This window comes from Manihot esculenta, chromosome 1 (genome assembly GCF_001659605.2).
Source record: "Manihot esculenta cultivar AM560-2 chromosome 1, M.esculenta_v8, whole genome shotgun sequence".
Lineage (NCBI taxonomy): Eukaryota > Viridiplantae > Streptophyta > Magnoliopsida > Malpighiales > Euphorbiaceae > Manihot > Manihot esculenta.
The window spans coordinates 15,652,389-15,675,172 of NC_035161.2; positions in this window are offsets into that span (position 1 = coordinate 15,652,389).

Genomic DNA, 22,784 nt, shown 5'->3' on the forward strand with positions numbered 1-22,784 from the left:
TGGCACCTAGCACATGATCTGTAAAATAAAAAGGCATCTCGAAAAATAGTGGGCCAAAACATGCCACTTTTAAGTATTTTATGAGCTATTTTTCTTGGGCCAAAGTGTCCACCACAACTATATGAATGGCAGAATGTGAGTACTGAAGCTATCTCTTGATCTGGAATGCATCTCCTTATCATTTGATCAGAACAATGTTTCTACAAATATGGCTCATCCCAAACATAGTATTTTGCATCTTTCTTTATTTTATCTTTTGTGTGCTTGGGCATATTAGAAGGTAAGTTACCTGTGGCTAGGTAGTTCACTATGCCTGCATACCATGGCTCATCAGTTTGGGCATGAAAGATCTGTTCATAAAAGCCATTCTCAATTTCTTCAGATTCAGAAAGGTGCTGCAAGAGGCTCCTGTTTAGGCAAACAAGTGGGTGTCTGTGTTGGTTGTCTGGCTGAACTAGTTTTAGCTTCTTCCTTCTGCGCAAGACCTGTCTTAAAGCGGTGTATCGAATGACTGTACTGTGGTTCAAGCTAAAGAGGCACGCTTGGAATGCCCTCTGTCTGCGTAAGGTTCTTTTGCGAACTGATCTGAAGAGGTGCGATTGGTTTCTGTTCTTCCTGGGTTGTCTGCAGCTCATCTGCTGGATGCTGCACACTGTTTCTTTCAGTTCTAGCTCTTTCTAGCTCTCATTCCTGCAAAGGTCATTGTTTAGTGCATCATCTTGATTCATATCAAAAAATTTCTGGCTCAAACAATCAATGATATCTAAACCATAAACAGTGGACATGTCATGGAGATATTTCATAGCATCATAAACATTAAATTTAATAACTTCCCCTTCAAATTCCATGGTGAGAGTGCCATCATGCACATCTATCTTGGTTCTGGCTGTGCTTAAGAAATGACATCCAAGTAGGATGTCTGAAGTAGTGCTACTATTGTCTTCCTTTGTATCAATCACATAGAAGTCTGCTGGAAAGACAAGTTCATCTACTTGCACTAGAACATCTTCTAGAACTCCTTTTGGATACACCACAGATCTGTCAGCCAATTGTATTACTACTCTTGTGTCTTTTAGTGCACCTGCATTCAAAGAATTATAAATAGCTAGAGGCATAACATTAATAGATGCACCTAGATCACACATAGCTTTCTTTATCCCAACATTGCCAATCTTGCAAGAAATAGCAAACATTCCCTTATCTTTGCATTTGGTTGGAAGTTCTGTTTTTATCATAGCAGTAACAACCTCACCTACACTTACTTTTTCTCTCTCAGCAAGCTTCCTTCTATTGGTACATAGTTCTTTCAGAAATTTTGCATACCTGGGAATCTATTTCATAGCATCTAACAGAGGTATGTTGATTTCCCCTTTCCTGAAGGTCTCAAGGATCTCCTTTTCTTCTTTTTATTTTTGTGTCCTTTCAAATCTTTTTGGAAAAGGAGGTGGAATTTTGAAACTTACCTATTGATTTGCATTTGGCTGTTGAACAGGTTCGGGCTGCTCATTCGGCTTGAAGAGGTGGTGCATTGGATGGTCTTCTGAAACAATTTGCTCTTGCGCCCTTGGCTTTTCTTCATTAGATTGGCATCTTGGAGCTCTTTCCCACTTCTTAATGTGATAGCACTCACATTATGTCTAGGATTAGTTTCAGTTTGGGAAGGTAGCTTACCTTGGGATTCAGCCTTGCTCATAGATGTGGCCATCTATCCCACCTGTTGTTGGAGAGTTTGCATAGAGTTTGCCAAAGTCTTTATCATCTTCTCAAGGTGCTAGTTGGAACTTTGAGGTGCTGGTTGAGTTTGATTTCTTTGATAATTCTGATAGTTCTGGTTGTTGTTAGCCCTTCCATAGCTGAAATTGGGGTGGTCTCTCCAACTTGGATTGTAGGTGTTAGAATAGGGATCATGTCTCACCTGGCTATTGTATCCTCCAATGGCATTCACTTGCTAGCTATCTTCTTGAAGTGTAGGACATTGATCAGTTGGGTGTCCTACATATGCACAAATCCCACATGGTCGAGGTGGTGGCTGAGGTGTCTGAGCCTTTTGAGTTCGACCTATGACAAAATTTTTCATAACAGAGGTTAGTTCAGAAATCTGAGAGGAAAGAGTAGATGTACTTACCTCATTGGCTCCTCTCTACAGTTGCTTTTCTTCTCCATATTGCCTAGATGAGGCTGCAAGTGTTAAGATCAACTCTCTCTTCTCCCTAGGTATCTTATCTGCAATGGAACCTCCACATGCCACATAAATAAATCTCCTTTCAGATGGTAGCAAACCTCCATAGAAGAATTCTATGAGTGACTTGTCTGAGATATCATGTTGAGGACAACCTGTACACAATCTTTTGAACCTTTCCCAATAGTCATATAAATCCTCAGATTGTTTTTGCCTAATGCTACTGATCTCTCTTCTTATGCCAATGGCTTTAGAAGTTGGGAAGTTTTTGTTTAGAAAAGCTATTACCATATCATCCCATGAAGTGATAGATCCAGGTGGTAAATAAAATAACCAATCCTTATCATAATCATCAAGCGAAAAAGGAAAATCTCTCAATTTAATATGTTCTTCAGTTATGCCTTGCGGCCTCATGGATGAACAGACAATGTTAAATTCTTTCAAGTGCTTGTGTGGAATTTTATTCTCTAAACCTCTAAATTTAGGGAGTAGATGAATCAAACCTGTTTTCAGTTCAAAGGGAACTGTTAGAGGTTGATAAGTGATGCAAAGAGGTGCTTGATCACCTATAGGGGCTGCCAACTCTCTCATGGTTCTTTCTATTGGCATTGGTGCCCTCATGGCTGGATTTTATTGTGTTATTTCCTCACAGACAGCATGTCCAGCATGGGCAGCAGGTTGTGCCATGTGTTTAGCCATCTCAGCGGCTTTATGGTGCGATTCAAATGATTCAGAAGGTTGATCTACGATGGGGTGTGCTTCCTGCGCAGATTCGACTTCAGTTGTCTCCCAAAGCCGAGTTGCTTGCTTTCCTAATCTCCTGATTGTGCTCTAAATTTCTAGATCATAAGGCAGAGTCTCCTTGTGTCAAGATCTAGTCATAAAGAAAAATAAATCAGTTAAATCAATTCCCCGCAACGATGCCAATTTTTGATTGTGTGTTGTCAAAACCGGTCAAAAATAACCTTTTCAGTTATCAACAATATTACTTTTGCAGATAGTGGTGAAAGGATTGAATCCACAGGGAATCGAAAACTCACCTATCTTCCTTGTCAAGACTAAGAGAATTAATTGAAAGCAAAGAAACTGAAAGCAAAATAAAAATAAAGTGCAAGTAAAGTAAAAAGGCGGGTTTTGAGATTGATTGAATTGATCTAAACCTGAAAGCAATAAAAGAAAGTGAATAATAAAAACAAGAGATTTCAATAATGAGAAAGATCTAGTTAAATAATTGGATCCACTTCAGTTGTTGGGGTTGATCATTGACACTTAGTTTCCCTTGATAGATTCAATAGATCAATTATGGAGATGGAAGACGTTTCTCACCACCATGTCTCTCCTTAATCATAAACCAATTAGGGAACGTCCTCTAATTAATCACTAATCAACAAGTTGCCAAGGAACGTCCTTGGGTCTTAGGCATCAAAACAATTATCAATTGCATTAAGAAATAGAGAGATCTAATCCTAGCTACCCAAACGCATGGTGATATTGCTAGATTATGCAACTTCCTTAGTTTTTACACCAAGTGTTCTTGTGTTTGAACAATCCAAGCAATTACGGACTCAAAATTATTCAAACTAATAATATATTACCTTGCAATCAAGAATCAAGTGGTCACATTGATCATAATAACAAAGCAATAATGGAATCAAGCATGAAGTTGCATAAATATTGAACCAAAGATAACAATGTATGTTCAGATCTCACAGTCCATAAAATAACCAAAGTATCACCTAATCTTCAACTAGAATAAAAGGTTTCAGCCACTCATGGCTGAAACAAAATAAGAAAATAAAGAAAGGAAGAAGAGATAGTGCCACTTGCAATCCCGTATGTGTGTCCAAGGGAAAGTAGAAAAAGCATGGGGAGGCTCCTTATGTGTCTTTTTATAGTTGAAAGTGTTGCCCTAGGTCCTTACTTGCTGCCCAAGTTGAATTCTTGGCTGCCCAAGTGCTGCCCATGCCGCCCATATCTTGCATTGATGAGGTGGAGCCTCTTTTTTGCATTTTGAATTTTGAATGTGCAAGACTTGAGATGGCATATGTGACTTCTTTGGCTTCTTTGACAAGCTGAATTTGAATTTCAAATTTGAATGTGCATCTTCTAAAGATTTGGCTTCTTCAATAAGGAAAATAGTTCTTAAAGATCTTGAATTTCAAACTGCTCTGTTGACTGCACTTTCCTTATTTAGCACTTTCCTTAATGAGCTGAATCTTGATTTTGAATTTTGAATTCTCTTAAGGATTTGAAATTTGAATTTCAAATTACTTTCCTTATTTGATTCCTTTCAGTTGCACTTGGTATGCTCGCTCTCCTTTGCTCCATTTTAAGCAATTTTAGGGGCATTTTCACCAAATTGCCTCTTTACACCATTTTCTGCAGAATAAGATTAAAATCACAAAATTAGGCAGAGAAAGTGTAAATTAAAATCAATAACATCATGATAATATGGTCTAAATTATGCTCTATCATGGACATGTATCGTTTAATGGATTAGAATTGTGCTTTGCCCTAGTTTTTGACCTTGTAATCCTTGTCTTCATGATCCGTATGTAAAGGTTCTATGTATAAGTTTATGATTGAACTAAGCTTGAGGCATGTAATGTTTACCATACTGGCGCATTTGATGAAGGCTCTAGTATGGGTTTATGTTCTCAGTTTGATTCATGCACAGGTCGAGTCTTGGTTCATGAAATGTTTAACTTTTTGTTATAATGTATGATCATGTATGGGATTTTATCAGGTACACAGGATGTATAGTAGGCTTGCTACGGGTTCCGGCGACCTTAAGTCAATCTGAACCCTAGTGCCAGTAGCGGTCCAGTTTTCGGGTTGTTACATTCAGGTTCCATTTCTAAAATGGCACCTCCACTAGCAGCGTCTATTATTCTTCGTTCTTATGGCAAAAGTCCTTCGTAGAAGTGAAGATTAAGCATTTTTGGAGTGATTCCATGTTTTGGACAACTTGCAATTAATTTCTTATACCTTTTCCAATATTCACGTAAAATTTCATTTTTTCTTTATTTAATTCCACTTATTTCCTTTCTTATTGATGATGCCTTGGTCGCTGGGAAAAACCTTTCTAAGAATAAGTCTCTAATTTGCGCCCAAGTTGTGATTGAACCTAGGGGCAAATAGTAGAGCCAATTCTTAGCAGATTCAATTAAAGTGAAAGAGAAAGCTGTAATACCCGGCTAGACCCCGGCATCGGAATTCCCACCTTCCGGCGGAATCTCCGTTGGAATCCGAATTTTTTCGAACGTTGGAGTCTTCTAGAAGGGTAAAATAAAGTTTTCATAAAATGTTTTTAATGCTTTTATGGTTTTAATGAAGAAAGAAAATTGAGTTTTGAAAGAAAAAACCATGGAGGAAAAACCCAAGTTCGGCGGCCGAACCTCAAGTTCGATCGCCGAACATGGGGAGTTTGCGGGAGCACCTTTGGCCCCCGAAGGTGGTCTGACCAGCCATCTATAAAGGGCCCCTTGTCCGAAAATGGGCGAGTTTTCTCTTTCTATTTTTGGGCATAGGTGAGATTTCGCCCTCCCATGGTTGATTTTATGTTTTCCTTCAATCCCTTCAAGTTTTTTATGAGTTTTACTCTGTTTTGAAGATTTTTAAGCTAAGATCAAAGTTTTGAAGCTTGGAGACCCCCGGAGCTCGATTTCTCCCAATCTCCAAGTTTGGATCACCTCTCCTCTCGATCTTCAAGAGGTAAGCGTAGATCCTCACCTTCTTTTATGTTTTAAGTAAGTTTTGAGGGGTTTTTAAGGGTATTTAATGCATGCTTAGAGTAGATGTAAAATGTTAGGGTTTATGTACCCTTTATGAAAAATGTGATGTTTGTTGGGGTATAGGCTAGTTTTATGCCCCTATATGTTTGAAAATGTATTTATGCATGTTTTAGAATAGATGAATGTGTGTTGGGAAGTTTGGATGGCTGAATATGGAATGGCAGAATCGGGTTCTGCCACCCAGGAGGATCCAGGTTCGGCCGCCGAACCTGCCAGAGAAGGCAGTTTTGGCCACCTAAGCTCGCCCCCGAAAGTTTAGACTTTTGGCTCTGGAGGGGAGTTTCGGCCGCCGAACTTGCCCCCAAAGGTTTGGACTTTCGGATCTAGAGGAAGTTTCGACTGCCGAACCTGCCGCCGAAAGTGCCTGACTTTCAGATCTGTAGGGACCTTCGGCCGCCGAACCAGCCGCCAAAAGTCCCCTGCCCAGCCTTCCTTTGCCTATTTTTCCATGCATGTTTATGATGTTTTAGGGGGTTTTTGGGGAGATGTTTAGAGTCATGTTAGAGTATGTTTGGTCCCTCATTTGAGTCCACCTGTGTAGGATCAGACCCGAGGAACCGAGGAGGCCAGCAGTGTTAGCTGTTTCAGAGTCAGCCAGAGGTGAGTAGAACATAACTTCTTTTATTTTCAAAGCAATCAAAAATTTAAGCATGTTCATGCATCATGATATGTAATAGGTTGTTTGCATTAGAATTCACGAATATGATGCATTGCATAATTTGCTGTTGATGTGGATGGATATTGAATGACCCACTAGCCCTCGATATGATGTGATATGATATGATATGTAAGTCCAGGTCGAGGCCCATGCTACGCCCCTGGCTCGATTGGTTATGTTATGTTATGTTATGCTAAGAGAAAGTCTAGGACGAGGCCCATTATACGCCCCTGGCACGGTTGGATATATAGAGGGTTATTGGTGACAAGTCCATCCGTGATGTGAATTGTTTGTGATGTGATGCATTTCATGATGGCATATGTTTAATGAACCATTTTTACTGTTGTGCTCACTAAGCTTTAGTAGCTCACCCCTTTCCCCTAACCCCTAGGTTGCAGGGTCAGAGATTGTACAGGAAGTCAGCAAGGGTAAAGGCGTTGTGTATGTAATAGATTAGTAGTGGACATGAAATGACATGTAATGTAATGTAAAATGATGTAATGTAAAGTAATGTAATGAGGATTAGTATTGTGCTTGTCCCTAATGTTTATTGTAAATCCCTGTTGTACATGATCTTTATGTATATATTTTAATGATGATATATGTTGAACCAGGCTTGACTTATGAGATGTTGACCCAACTAGAGCATTTAATGAGGGCTCCAGTAAGGGTTATGTATACAGTTATGATGCATGCACAGGTCAAGCTTGGTATATGAAAAATTTTAAGTTTTTATGGAAATGTGTGATCATGTATGGGATTTACCAGGTATGACAGGATGTATGTTAGGCTTGCTACGGGTCCCGGCAACCTTAAGTCGATCTGGATCCTAGCACTGGTGGCGGTCCGGTTTCTGGGTCGTTACAAAAGCTACCAACCTTATTTGTTCGTCAGTTATACCTTGTGGTCTCATACTTGAACAAACTATATAAAACTCCTTTAGATGACGATGGGGGTCTTCATTCTCCAAGCCTTGAAATTTTGGTAACATATGAATCATACTTGCTCGTAATTCCAAGGATGCATTCAGTATTGGGTATGTGATGCAAAGGGGTTGCTCTTCAACAGCAGCAGCTGCGGCCATATTGTCTCTTTGGTTTGTGTCAATTGGAGGCTCGGTTGGTATTGAAGATGAGGTCTCTTCAAGGCGCAAAGAGGATCGGGCAAATGGTTGAGAGGCTCCCTAATTGGCCTATTTTTGCAACTTGGTTGCTTTTCTCAACCTTTTTGTAGTCTTCTCAATTCCTGGATCAAACTGAATTCTGCTATTCTCATATCTGGTCATAAAAACAAAAATAAATTGTTACAGGTCCCAGGCAACGGTGCCAAAATTTGATGGGTGTCAAATCCGTCAATTTAAAATTTACTTCCCTTTTCTTAATTAATAAAAACTTATAGATAAGATAAGTGAGTATTGATTCCACAGAAACCTTAATCCTGTTTAATTTAGATGACCAATTTGAAATAAAAGAGTAGTTTAATACAAAAAGTGAGAAGAAGAGAGTTTTTTTATAAAAGTGATTTTGTTTTGGGCAAGCCAAAAAAATTAAACTTAAAAGAAAAATAATAAATAATGCAATTGAAATTGAAGAAACAAATAATTAAAAAAAACTTTCAGCTGAAGGTAATCAAATTGAGGTATTTTGCAATTGATCATTGATTAGAAAAAAAAAATATTTCATATTATTATCTATTGTTTGGTTATAGTGGTCAAACACGCGAATTCCACCAATTCTTCCTTATGAATAAATTAATCCGCTTCGCGCTTAAATTAACTCCTAGTTAACTAACAATCTCAACACGCATGTAGATTTAATTAGTCAACTGCATTAAGAGAGAAGAATCCAAACTTGATCAATAAAAACACGCATTTTATTTAAATCAAATCTACTAATTTTTTAATATAAACTAATATATTAATTGCTACTTGTTATTCACCCAATTAAACAATTACGGATTTAATTAGATTAATTAGCAATATGTTATCTTCCCAAGAGATTCAATGGGTCCCTTGAATTCTCAAGAAAACAACAATGGAGGTGGTGTTCCTCGAATTCAGAAATTAATAGAAAATAGAAATAATATGAAGAGAATTAAAGTGTATAACCTCACAACTTGAACAAACCTCAGTTTAATTTAACCTTCAACTGAAAAATAATTGTTTAGCCACTCATGGCCATAATAAAATTATAACAACTAAGCAAAAGAAGAAGAAAAACAAAAGAAGATGGAGAAAATGTGGGAGGGCAGCAAGAGAGGAAATGAGAGTGAGAGGTAGAACATGATTTCCTAGATTTAATGCTAGGAGTCTTTATATAGGCACAAAAAGATAAAATTTAATAATTTAAAATAAAATCTATTATTCCTATCTTATCTTTATCCTAATCTTATCTTTATCCTCATCTGATTGGGTTTAATTCAACTTGACCCATTTGAAGCTGATCTTATCCTTGCTTAGGTGGCAAAATCTATCCTATCTGCCCATCGCCTTGGATTACAGGGTTGGTCAAAATTGTAACCTCTAGTGCAAAAATCCCTTAATTCAGCCTTTTTTCGTCCTTTTTCTCGACTTCTGCTCACAAACCTGTCCAAAATTAAATTAAAATTAAAATTAAATATTTATATCAAAATTACAGTAAAATCAAAGAATTAAATGAGAAAAAAATTGTGAGTTTTGCAACTCATCAGTACTTGTCTGTGAGACAGAAAACAGTTTTCTCGGTGCTCATTCGCGAAAACAATGGGGGAGAAAAGTCCAGCATATTATGCTAGCCAAGTATTGAAGGGGGCGGAGCTGAATTATCCTCCTTTCGAGAAATTGGCATTTGCAGTTTTAATGTCAGCTACCAAACTACGACCATACTTCGAGTCGCACACCATCGAAGTCAAGACAAATTATTCTTTGTGGAAGGTTCTACACATGCCGGAGCTATTAGGGTGAATATGCACCTAGACAGTAATATCTTGTTGCAGAAATGACTCCGCCGTTAGAACCTTCGAAGTCCCCTAAGTTAACCATAGGAATGGAAAGTCTGGGCAGATGGAGTTTGTGGAGCTAGAAGTTCTGAAATTGGGATTCTGTTATACTCTCAAATTGGTATAGAGCTTCAGTACGCGGGAAAGCTCATTTTCAATGCTACCAACACTGTGGCCGAATACGAGACTATGATAATGGCTCTAACAATTATCAATGAGTTAGGTATACAAAAATTCATTTTTTTAGTGACTCACAATTGGTTGTTAATCAGTACCAAGGATAATTCAAAATCCGAAAATCGAATCTTATCAAATGCAAGAAAAAGATTCAGTCCCTAATGGAGCGAATCAAAGAAGGACAAGGTAGCTGTGAACATTGCCAGGTGGCTAGAAACGACAATAAAGAGGCAGATGTTCTAGTCAAAATGGCAGCTGCAGGCACTACAACATTATCCATATCTTGTCACAAAATAAATTGTAGCTAAAAATAGAATTTTGGTGGCTAGATGCTTTTGCCACAACATATTTTTCCCGTGACAGGCCGTAGCCATGGTGACTCGCAGTTGTCGAAGCCGGTCAAAAATAACCTTTCTGGTTATCAACAATTTACAACTGCAGATAGTGGTGAAAGGATCGAATCCACAGGGAATTGAGAACTTACCTATTTTCCTTATCAAGACTAATAAAATAAACTGAAACAAAAATAAACTGAAAAAGAATAAAATTGAAAACGAGATAAACTGAAACGAGATAAAACTGAAACGAGATAAAACTGAAAGCAAATAAACGGAAAGCAAAATAAACTACAAGCGAAATAAACTGAAACGAGATAAAACTGAAAAACGAGATAAACTGAAAGCGGAATAAAAATAAATTGCAGTAAAAGTATAATGGGGGGTTTGAGATTGGTTTGATTAACAAACTACTAGAAGCAATTAAAATAAACGAATAATAAAATAAAAGAGAAATAAATAATAATAAAGCTCTAGTTGAAGAGTTGGATCCACTTCAGTTGTTGGGATTGATCATTGACACTTAGTTTCTTTTTATTGATTCAATAGATTAGTTATGGAGATGGAAGATACTTCTCACCACCATGTCTCTCCTTATGATTAAACCAATTAGGGAACATTCTCTAATTAATTACTAATTAACAAATTGCCAAGGAACGTCCTTGGGCCTTAGGCATCAAACAATTGTTAATTGCATGAAGAAAGAGAGAGATCCAATCCTAACTACTCAAACGCATGAGATGTTGCTAGATCATATAATTTCCTTGGTTTTTACACCAAGTGTTCTTATGTTTGAATAATCCAAGCAATTACGGACTTAAATCACCCAAACTAACATATTATTACCTTGCAATCAAGAATCAATTGGTCATATTGATCAAAACAACAAAGCAACAATGGAATTAAGCATGAGATTGTATGAATATTGAATAACAAAAGATAAACAATATTTGATCAAGTCTCCCAATCCATAAAACAACTAAAGCATCACCTAATCTTCAACTAGAATAAAAGGTTTCAGCCTCTCATGGCTTAAACAAAACCAAAAATAAAAGAAAAGAAGAAAGCCTCTTATGGCTTAAACAAAACCAAAAATAAAAGAAAAGAAGAAAGGTAGAAGAAGAGATGTGAATCCCGTAGGTGTCTCCAAGATGGTGTGTAAAGATTGTGTGGAGGCTCCTTATGTGTCTTTTTATAGTTGAAAGTGCTGCCCTAGGTCATACTTGCTTCCTAATTAGTGAAGAGGCTGCCCAAAGTGCTGAAAAGGAAAGAATCGCATTGCAAATTCTCCGGAAGAAAGGAGGCGCGCGGAATGCACTGCATAAGGAAGTTGTGCGCGCAGCAGGCTCTTCAGAGGGAAAGTGGCGTGCCTTGGTCTTCAGAAGGCAAGAAGGCACGCAGATTGGCTCTCAGAAGGGAAAGAGAAGTGTGATCTTACTTGCCTTATTAGGTGGAGCCTTCGTTTGAATTTGAAATCTTGAATCTAGACTGAATAAGAGCCAAATGCATCCCCTTGAATCTGGACTGAATAAAGGCCAAGTGCATCTTGAGATCTTGCTTCCTGAATAGGAGCTGCTGAGGTGTCTGCATATCTTTAAATAAGGAAAGAAAGATTCGCGATTTGAATTTCGAACGGTCTGCTGACTGCACTTTCCTTATTTGTTACCTTCCATATTTGACTTCTCATATAAGGAAAGAAGGATCTGTAATTTGAATTTCAAATCTTCTGTTGATTGCGCTTTCCTTTTCTGACACTTTCCTTATTTGGCACTTTCCTTGTTTGGCTTCACATTCTAAAAAAGGCAAGAAAGATCTGCAGTTTAAATTTTAAACGGTCTGCCAACTGTGCTTTCTTTATCTGACTCTTTCCTTATTTAAAAACTTTCCTTCTCTGAAAACTTTCCATATTTGGCACTTTTTGGCAGTTTTAAGAGCATTTTCTCCAGATTGTCTCTTTACACCTAATATCTGCAAAACATGATTAAAACCACAAAATCAGGCAGAAAAGATACAAATAAACATCAAGAACATAATGATAATATGGACTAAAATATGCTCTATCAAAAACCCCCACACCTAGCCTTTTGCTTGTCCTCAAGCAAATAAACATAGTCAAATAAGCCTTCTTTGCTCTAGATCCTTATTACCACTTAAGCTCTTTCTCTACACACCTATTTTGAATCATTGCAGTGAAGAATATATGCATGAAAATTACTCACATTCTTTCCTTGTTTCCCTTTATCTACCATGACTAGGATTTGTTTTACTCAAGAGAGAGTCTATACATGCACATGTTCTCATTCAGTTAAGACTTTTTCTAGCTTTCAGAGTGATTTGCCCTTACCTTGAAGTATCATATTTAGCCTTTTGCATTTAAGTTTTGCTTGAAAAAGTCACCAACCTTACATGAAGGTACATATTGGTGATACCCACCTCCAGTTACTCAGTTGGTTACCTGTCCAAGTGGCTACTAGCTCTGTTCATAGTCTTTCGACCATTGGAACAGTTTTCAATTGTGCTTATGAAGTCTAAGCCTTTGCTGAATTTCTTTAATCAATGCATTGGAAAAATCAACACCGATTGCTAAATCAAGTCATGTTAAGTTCATTCACACAAATTTCAATTCATTCTCTCTAATGAGTGTCATCAATACATTTTTCACCATGGCAAGCTCAAAGATTCAATTCAAAAGGTAATTCTCAAACATGAATATAACTCACTGCAATTGATTCAACATAAGTTTAAAGAGTCATTACATCAATGGGGTCATGGAAAGAGAAGCTCATCCAACATAGTCTATCAGTTTGAGTATAGCAAATCAAAACACAAATGAGAAGCTGTGGAAAAATGAAAAAAAAAATGGAGAAAAATCACACTCAAAATGAAAACAAAAATTCAAATTGAAAATTAAAGCAAAAATTAAAAATTCAGAAATATGCACCCCCATATCTAAATCATGCATTGTCTTCAATATATTGGAAATATTAAAATGCAAAAGAAACTGAGTACTCCCCTGGGTGTGGTGTGCATGGTGCGATCCTCTTGATCAAGGCTCAAGTAATTGGGGAAGGGAAAAGCGTCCCAACTGCATTGAGAAAAAAGTGTAGCACTCCTTTTGATTTGGTCATGGCCCATCCTATTTTTTCCATGTACTCATGAAGTAACATGATTAGCCTTTCCTCTTTCAGATGAGGTGTGCCTCTAGCCCTTATGTTTGCATTTTTGTGCACTTCCAACTTCAATTCATATTTCTCCATAGCTAGCTGCAATTTAGTACTGAATTCAGGCAAAACAAACTCTACCTTATCTGGAGGTTTGGGAAGGCATTGATCTGCATGGTCCTTTGGTTTAGGTGCTTGGGATAACATTTGTTCCTTGTGAGCATAGACTATTTGCGTTGGAAGGCTGAAAGGAGTTTCAGGCAATGGAAGCTGTGGTGAGAGGTTCGGCGGCCGAAAGGTGGTAGTGTTCGGCGGCCGAAAGGTGGTGGTTTCAGTCTGCGCAAGGTTGATCTGAAGAGGTGCGATTGGCTCTCCTTTGTTCTATGCATGTTTGCAGTCCACCTGTTGGATGCGACAGTCAGTTCCTTTCAGTTCTGGCTCTTTCTGGCTCTCTTCCCTGCAAAGATTATTGTTCAGAATATCATCTTGATTCATATAAAAACATCTTTACTCAAATAATCAATGACATCTAAACTATCAACAGGTTCTGTTTGACCAGTTTGTTTGGACAAACAGTTTTCTAATTGTTTCTCTTCAGCAGCTTGTTCTTGAACTTGCGAACTTTCACCATCTGTCTCATCATCTTGAAACTCGTCCTCTCTTCTTATCATGGTTGCACTCATTAAGGTGGTCAATTGTTCCATCTGCTGTTGGAGAGTTTGCACAGAAATTGCCAATGTCCTAATCTTCTCTTCGAGGTGTTGGTTGGAACTTGGAGGTTCTTTTTGAGCTTGATTTCCTTGATAATCCTGGTAGTTGTGAGCTTCTACATAACTGAAGTCTGGATAGTCTCCCCAACCTGGATTGTATGTGTCATAGTATGGATCATGTCTTGGCTGTTCATAGAATTCTCCAAATGCATGTCTAGGCTGGTCATACTGATAAAGTGTGGGACATTGATCAATTGAGTGTCCCACATATCCATAGATACTATATGGCCTTGGTGGCTGAAATTATTGAGCATATCTTCTGGCAATAATTTTTCCAAGAGATGTGAGTTCAGAAATTTGGAAAGAAAGGTCAGATGTACTCACCTCATCCATGATTCAGATCTACGATGGTGACTGTGCCTTTGGTGTGATGTTCGGCGGCCGAATGAGGATGAGGTTCAGCGGTTGAATGAGGATGAGGTTCGGCGGTTGAATGAGGATGAGGTTTGGCGGCCGAATGAGGATGAGGTTCAGCGGCCGAATGTGTTGCAGAAGGTGCTCCTGCGCAAAGGTGGTCTTCACTTTTTTTTTTATTTGGTCCTAGAAGAAAAACAAATGAGTTAAATCAACTTCCCGGCAATAGCGCCAATTTTTGACTCGCGGTTGTCGAAGCCGGTCAAAAATAACCTTTCTGGTTATTAACAATTTACAACTGCAGATAGTGGTGAAAGGATCGAATCCACAGGGAATTGAGAACTTACCTATTTTCCTTATCAAGACCAATAAAATAAACTGAAATAAAAATAAACTGAAAAAGAAGAAAACTGAAAACGAGATAAACTAAAACGAGATAAAACTGAAACGAGATAAAACTGAAAGCAAATAAATGGAAAGCAAAATAAACTGAAAGCAAAATAAACTGAAACGAGATAAAATTGAAAACAAGATAAACTGAAAGTGGAATAAAAATAAATTGCAGTAAAAGTAAAATGGGGGGTTTGAGATTGGTTTGATTAACAAACTACTAGAAGCAATTAAAATAAGCGAATAATAAAATAAAAGAGAAATAAATAATAATAAAACTCTAGTTGAAGAGTTGGATCCACTTCAGTTGTTGGGATTGATCATTGACACTTAGTTTCTTTTTATTGATTCAATAGATTAGTTATGGAGATGGAAGACGCTTCTCACCACCATGTCCCTTCTTATGATTAAACTAATTAGGGAACGTCCTCTAATTAATTACTAATTAACAAATTGCCAAGAAACGTACTTGGGCCTTAGGCATCAAACAATTATTAATTGCATGAAGAAAGAGAGAGATCCAATCCTAACTACTCAAACGCATGAGATGTTGCTAGATCATATAATTTCCTTGGTTTTTACACCAAGTGTTCTTATGTTTGAATAATCCAAGCAATTACGGACTTAAATCACCCAAACTAACATATTATTACCTTGCAATCAAGAATCAATTGGCCATACTGATCAAAACAACAAAGCAACAATGGAATTAAGCATGAGATTGTATAAATATTGAATAACAAAAGATAAAAAATGTTTGATCAAGTCTCCCAATCCATAAAACAACTAAAGTATCACCTAATCTTCAACTAGAATAAAAGGTTTCAGCCTCTCATGGCTTAAACAAAACCAAAAATAAAAGAAAAGAAGAAAGTTAGAAGAAGAGATGTGAATCCCGTAGGTGTCTCCAAGGTGGTGTGTAAAGATTGTGTGAAGGCTCCTTATGTGTCTTTTCATAGTTGAAAGTGCTGCCCTAGGTCATACTTGCTTCCTAATTAGTGAAGAGGCTGCCCAAAGTGCTGAAAAGAAAAGAATCGCGTTGCAAATTCTACGGAAGGAAGGAGGCGCGCGGAATGCACTGCAGAAGGAAGTTTTGCGCGCGGCAGGTTCTTCAGAGGGAAAGTGGCGTGCCTTGGTCTTCAGAAGGCAAGAAGGCGCGCGGATTGGCTCTCAGAAGGGAAAGAGGAGCGTGATCTTACTTGCCTTATTAGGTGGAGCCTTCGTTTGAATTTCAAATCTTGAATCTAGACTGAATAAGAGCCAAGTGCATCCCCTTGAATCTGGACTGAATAAAGGCCAAGTGCATCTTGAGATCTTGCTTCCTGAATAGGAGGAGCTGCTGAGGTGTCTGCATATCTTTAAATAAGAAAAGAAAGATTCGCGATTTGAATTTCGAACGGTCTGCTGACTGCGCTTTCCTTATTTGTTACCTTCCATATTTGACTTCTCATATAAGGAAAGAAGGATCTGTAATTTGAATTTCAAATCTTCTGTTGATTGCGCTTTCCTTTTCTGACACTTTTCTTATTTGGCACTTTCCTTGTTTGGCTTCACATTCTGAAAAAGGCAAGAAAGATCTGCAGTTTAAATTTCAAACGGTCTGCCAACTGTGCTTTCCTTATCTGACTCTTTCCTTATTTAAAAACTTTCCTTTTCTGAAAACTTTCTTTTTTTGGCACTTTTCATATTTGGCACTTTTTGGCAGTTTTATGAGCATTTTCTCCAGATTGTCTCTTTACACCTAATATCTGCAAAACATTATTAAAACTACAAAATTAGGCAGAAAAGATGCAAATAAACATTAAGAACATAATGATAATATGGACTAAAATATGCTCTATCACATGGTTACAATGTGTTATAGAGGAGGAAGGTTAGGAAATCCTAAAGGATATCTATAAAGCTGATTGTGAGAGTTATGAAGGAGCTCGAATAATTGCCCAAAAGGCATTCAAAGAAGGGTACTACTAGCTGATGATAATACAAAATGCGAAGAAACTTTTTCAGAATTGTAGAAGATGCCAAGTACATGTAAATATCCCCAAGACCCAGGGAGAAATGCAAGCAGCCATTAGAAGCCCCCAACCTTTCTTTCAGTGGGGGATAGGCATCCTTGGCCTATTCTCTAAGGCATCCAGATCAATAAAGTTTGTAATCATGGTAGTAGATTATTTCAGCAAATGGGCAAAAGCTGAGGCAGTACAGTCCATCACTACCCAACAAGCAATCTCTTTCGTCAACAAAATTATATTCACCTGATTCAGAATACCAAAAATAGTGATCAACGATAATGAAACTCAGTTTGCAAGCTCCATATTTAAAGACCTCTTTAAGAAATGGGAAATTGACTTAAGATTCAGCTCAGCCTATCACCTCTAGACCAATGGTATGATAAAGGTCACAAATAAGACCATCTTATAAGGATTAAAGAAAAGACTCGACCAAGCTAAGGGAAACTGGTCTGAAGAGTTATCTCATATACTATAGGAATACAAGACTACTCCCAAAACAACTATAGGATAAATGCCATTTTCCCTTGTAGATGGGGCCAAGGCAGTCATCCCCGTAGAAACCAAGTAAGCAGCTTCAGGACACAACACCCTGAGATTTTTACATGTTTTTATAGTTTTAATGAAGAAAGAAAATGAGTTTTTGAAAGAAAACACCATGGAGGAAGAGTCCAGGTTCGGCCGCCGAACCTCATATTCGGCCGCCGAACATGGTGCTCTTGCGAAAGCACCTTTGGCCCCCGAAGGTGGTCTGGCCAGCCACCTATAAAAGTCCCCTTGTCCGAAAATGGGCGAGTTTTCACTCTCTATTTTCGGACATAGGTGAGATTTTGCCCTCCCATGGTTGATTTCGTGTTTTTCTTCAATCCCTTCAAGTTTTTTATGAGTTTTACTTTGTTTTGAAGATTTTTGAGCTAAAGATCAAAGTTTTGAAGCTTGGAGACCCCTGGAACTCGTTTCTCCATACCTCCAAGTTTGGAATCGCATCTCCTCTCGATTTTCAAGAGGTAAGTGTAGATCCATGCCTTTTATGATGTTTTAAGTAAGTTTTAAGAAGGGGTTAAGGGTTTTGATGCATGTTTAAAGTAGATGTAAAATGTTAGGGTTATGTTAGTTTAATGGTAAATGTATGTTTGTGTGATGATATGTTGGGGTTTAGGCTAGTTTTATGCCCCATATGCTTGAATAAGAGTTTATGCATGTTTTAGAATAGTTGAATGCATGTTGTGAGGTTTTTGGTGGCTAGATGTGAGAGGCAGAATCGAGTTCTGCACTTTGGGAGAGCCCAGGTTCGGCCGCCGAACCTGCCTGTGGAGGCAGCTTTAGGCCGCCTAAACTCGCCCCCAAAAGTTTGGACTTTCGACTCTGGAGGGGAGTTTCGGCCGCTGAACCTGCCCTCGAAGGTTATGACTTTCAACTCTGGAAGGGCTTTCGGCCGCCGAACCCTGCCCCTGAAAGTGCTTGACTTTCGGCTTTGGAGGGACCTTCAGCCGCCGAACCTACCGCCGAAAGTCTCCTGCCCAGCCTTCCTTTGCCTGTTTTTCCATGCATGTTTATGATATTTCAGGGGGTTTTTGGGGAGTTGTTTAGAGTCATGTTAGAGTTTGTTTGGTCCCTCATTTGAGTCCACCTGTATAGGATCGGACCCAAGGAACCAAGGAGGCCAGCAGTGTTAGCTATTTCAGAGTCAGCCAGAGGTGAGTAGAACCTAACTCTTTTACTTTCAAAGGCACTCAAACTTTTAAGCATGTTCATACATCATAAATGCCATGTATGTAATAGGTTGTATTGCATTAGAACTCACGAATATGACGCATTGCATAATATAATGTTGATGTGGATGGATGTTGGATGACCCATTGACCCTTGAGATGATATGATATGATATGATATGATATGGAAGTCCAGGTCGAGGCCCATTCTATGCCCCTGGCACAGAGTAAGAGAAAGTCCAGGTTGAGGCCCATTCTACGCCCCTGACATTATGGATATGTTATGTTATGTTATGTTTAAGTGAAAGTCCTGAGGAGCTCCGTCGAGAGCCGGGCACATTGGATTATGTAGAGGGTCATTGGTGACAAGTCCATCCTTGATGTGATTTATTTGTGATGTGATGCATTTCATGAAAGCATGTGTTCAATAATCTGTTTTTACGGTTCTGCTCACTGGGCGTTAGTAGCTCACCCCTTTCCCCTAACCCCCAGGCTTGCAGGTTCAGGATAGACCGGAAAGTCGTCAAGGTTGAAGGTTGTGTTAAGTGTATTAGATTAGTAGTGGACATATAATGTAAAATGATGTAATGTAGAGTAATGCTTTATGGTTTAGTATTGTGCTTGGCCCTAATAGTAGTGTTAATCCCTTTTTGTACATGATCTTTAATAAATGTTTCAATGATGAGGTATGTTGAACCAAGCTTGATGTATGTTATGTTGACCCACTAGAGCATTTGATGAGGGCTCTAGTAAGGGGTTTTTATGTTTATAGTTATGGTGCATGCACAGGTCAAGTTTGGTGAATGAAAAGTTTAAAGTTTCTACGTAAATGTATGATCATGTATGGAATTTATCAGGTATGGCATGTTGTATATTAGGCTTGCTACGGGTCCTGGCGACCTTAAGTCGATCTGGATCCTAGCGCCGGTAGCGGTCCGGTTTTCGGGTCGTTACAGATATAACAAGCAAGAATGTCAGGCTTTTTAAGTTGGACGGGAACTGGAAAGGACCATTTAAGGCCTCATGAGTTATCCGTCTAGGGTCATATAAGCAAGCCAAACTAGATGGTCAAGTCATTCCCCATGCCTAGAATATCTGTAATTTGAGAAAATTTTATCAATAACAAGTTAATGAGGTATTTATTTCATATATTGTGTTCTTTAGTGGTAAGGAACAATGGATTGCCTTCCTCAAAATAAATAAAGATTAAGGAGACAAGAAGAGGCCACAAGGCAGTTTTCGCCAAGTTAGGTCAAAAGGCGGTTTTTGCTATACCATTTGAGCATTGGTCCTACTAAACAAGGCTACAAAACAGTTTCTGCCAAATCAAGTCGCAAAGCAATTTCCGCCAGGTCAGATCACAAGGCAATTCCCGCCAAACTATTCGGGCATTGGTCCTACTAAACAAGGCCACAAGGCCACAAGGCATTTTCTGTCAAGCCAGGTCACAAGGCAATTTTCGCTAGACCATTCAATCATTGGTCCCACTAAATAAGGCCACAAGGTGGTTTTCGCTAGGCCAGGTCACAAGCCGGTTCCCGCTAGACCATTCGAACATTGGTCCCACTAAACAAGGCTCGAAGGCAGTTTTGACCACGCTAGGTCACAAGGCAGTTTCTGTCAAACTATTCAGGCATTGATCCCACTAAATGAGGCTACAAGATGAATTACGCCAGGCCACAAGCCAAGCATTGGTCCCTATAAACAGGTCATCTGCACCAGACAACCACGAGGGGGATGTACTAATCCCCAAAAGATGAAAGTGTCGATTAAAGGTTGATGAGACGAGTCTTATGACCAAGAATCAAGATAAATAACTGGGTGAAATCCCCTTATTATAAAAGTGCATAGGGCATTTTATGGTGCAAAGGCAGGAGTCCGCCAGGCCACGAACCTAGGTATTAATCCCATTTTGCAGAAACTCTATAAGGTATATTTGTTAAATCGGGCATTAAAACCTGCAACATGAATATATTTTTGCCCCCGAATATACAACGGATAAAAGGGACTTGAGCAAGTCTCTATTATATCAAAATCTTCTAAAAATGTATTAATAGAGACTCAATTGGCAAGGTTCTCCTTAGCTTCTCATTTGATCTCATCCTTTGGGAAGACGTCGTTTGAAAGGCCATATGAAGGATTGTCTCTCCAACTACCTTCCTCGCCTGGCCCTCAAAATCAATCTTTCATAATTCGACCCTTTCCTTGAGGTTGCAACACTTAAAAGGCATTATAGTCGAGCTGGTTGCAACCTTCAGAGCTAAGTAGTATGCTTGCACCTTCATAAAGATCCATCTTCAAATGCTCTTCCTAGACTATGATGATATCCTCTGTACATATCTGGTTATTCTCAAAAAGAGAAAAGAAAGCATCCCATTCATATCTCCCATAGATGATAGTCACAAACACAAAGAAGAGAAAGGAGGGTTCTTGTAACGACCCGAAAACCGGACCGCTACCGATGCTAGGGTTCAGATCGACTTAAGGTTGCCGGAGCCCGTAGCAAGCCTACTATACATCCTGTGTACCTGATAAAATTCCATACATGATCATACATTATAACAAAAACTTAAACATTTCATGAACCAAAACTTGACCTGTGCATGTATCATAAACTGAAAACATAAACCCATACTAGAGCCCCCATCAAATGCTCCAGTATGGTGAACATTACATGCCTCAAGCTTAGTTCAAACATAACTCATAATTTAAAACCTTTACAAAAGGATCATGTGAACAGGGATTACAAGACAAACACTAGGGCAATGCACAATTCTAAAACCATAAAAATATTACATGTCCACATCTACACTATTACATCAGGATATACCAGCAACTATGCCGACTTCCCCAAGCTATCTTTGACCCTGCAAACCTGGGGTTAGGGGAAAAGGATAAGTTACAAGAGTCTAGTGAGCAGAACATAAAAATATTTTAATAAACATATGCTCATATGAAATGCGTCACAACACAAACAATTCACATCAAGATGGACATGTCACCAGTAACCCTCTACATATTCCAATAATGTCCGGCCCTCAACGGGAGCTCCTCAGGACTTACTATTAAACATAACATAACATATCCATAATGCCAAGGGCGTAGAATGGGCAGCCCTGGTCTTTCCCTTACATAGTGCCAGGGGCATAAAATGGGCAGCACTGGTCTTTCCATATCCATCATAACATATAATACTCGAGGGCTAGTGGGTAATCCAACATCCATCCACATCAATAGTAAATTATGTAATGCATCATATTCGTGAATTCTAATGCAAAACAACCTAATACATATACATGGCATTCGTGATGCATGAGTATGCTTAAAAGGTTTAATTTCTTAAAATAATAATTCAGTTTAGTTATACTCACCTCTAGCTGACGCTTGCCTAAAACTGGCACAGTTATCTCACTGCAGGCCTCTACGGTCTCCCAGGTCCAATCCTACACAGATGGACTCAAATGAGGGACCAAACATAACTCCTACATGACTCTGAACAACTCCCTAAAAACCCCGTTAAAACATACCAAAACATACATATAAAGCAAGCAGGGGGAGGCTGGGCAGGGGACTTTCGGCGGCAAGTTCGGCGGCCGAAGGTCCCTCACAGATCCGAAAGTCAGGGACTTTCGAGGGCATGTTTGGCGGCCTAAACCCTTCACAGATTCGAAAGTCAGCAACCTTTGAGGGTGAGTTCGGCGGCCTAAACCCCTTCCCAGATCCGAAAGTCCATGCTTTCGGGGGCAGGTTCGGCGACCAAAGGCTGCCTCCACAAGCAGGTTTGGCGGCCGAACCTGGGTTCTCCAGCAAGGCAGAACTTGATTCTGCCCGATGTACACAGCCACCCAACACTCCGATGCTCATACCTAACTACTCAAAAACATGCATACTCACTCATTGTAACAGCCCGGAAACCGAACTGCCACCGGCACTAGGATCCAGATCGACTTAAGGTCGCCGGGACCCGTAGTAAGCCTGCTATCCTGTCTGTATACCTGTGAAATCCCATACATGATCATACATTTGCTGTAAAAACATAAAACTTTTCTTCATTCCAAGGCTTAACCTGTGCATGCACTCTCTCTGTGCTCTACTAATCCCTACTAGAGCTGTGGATCAAACTCATAATGTTAAGCCTGGTTTTGCTCATAAATATACAACAAGAAAGAAACATACATAAACTGATCATGTGACTAAAGGATTACAAGTCTTATAAGTCAAGCACCATTCTATACATATACACTATCTCTATACAGTTACATGTCCACA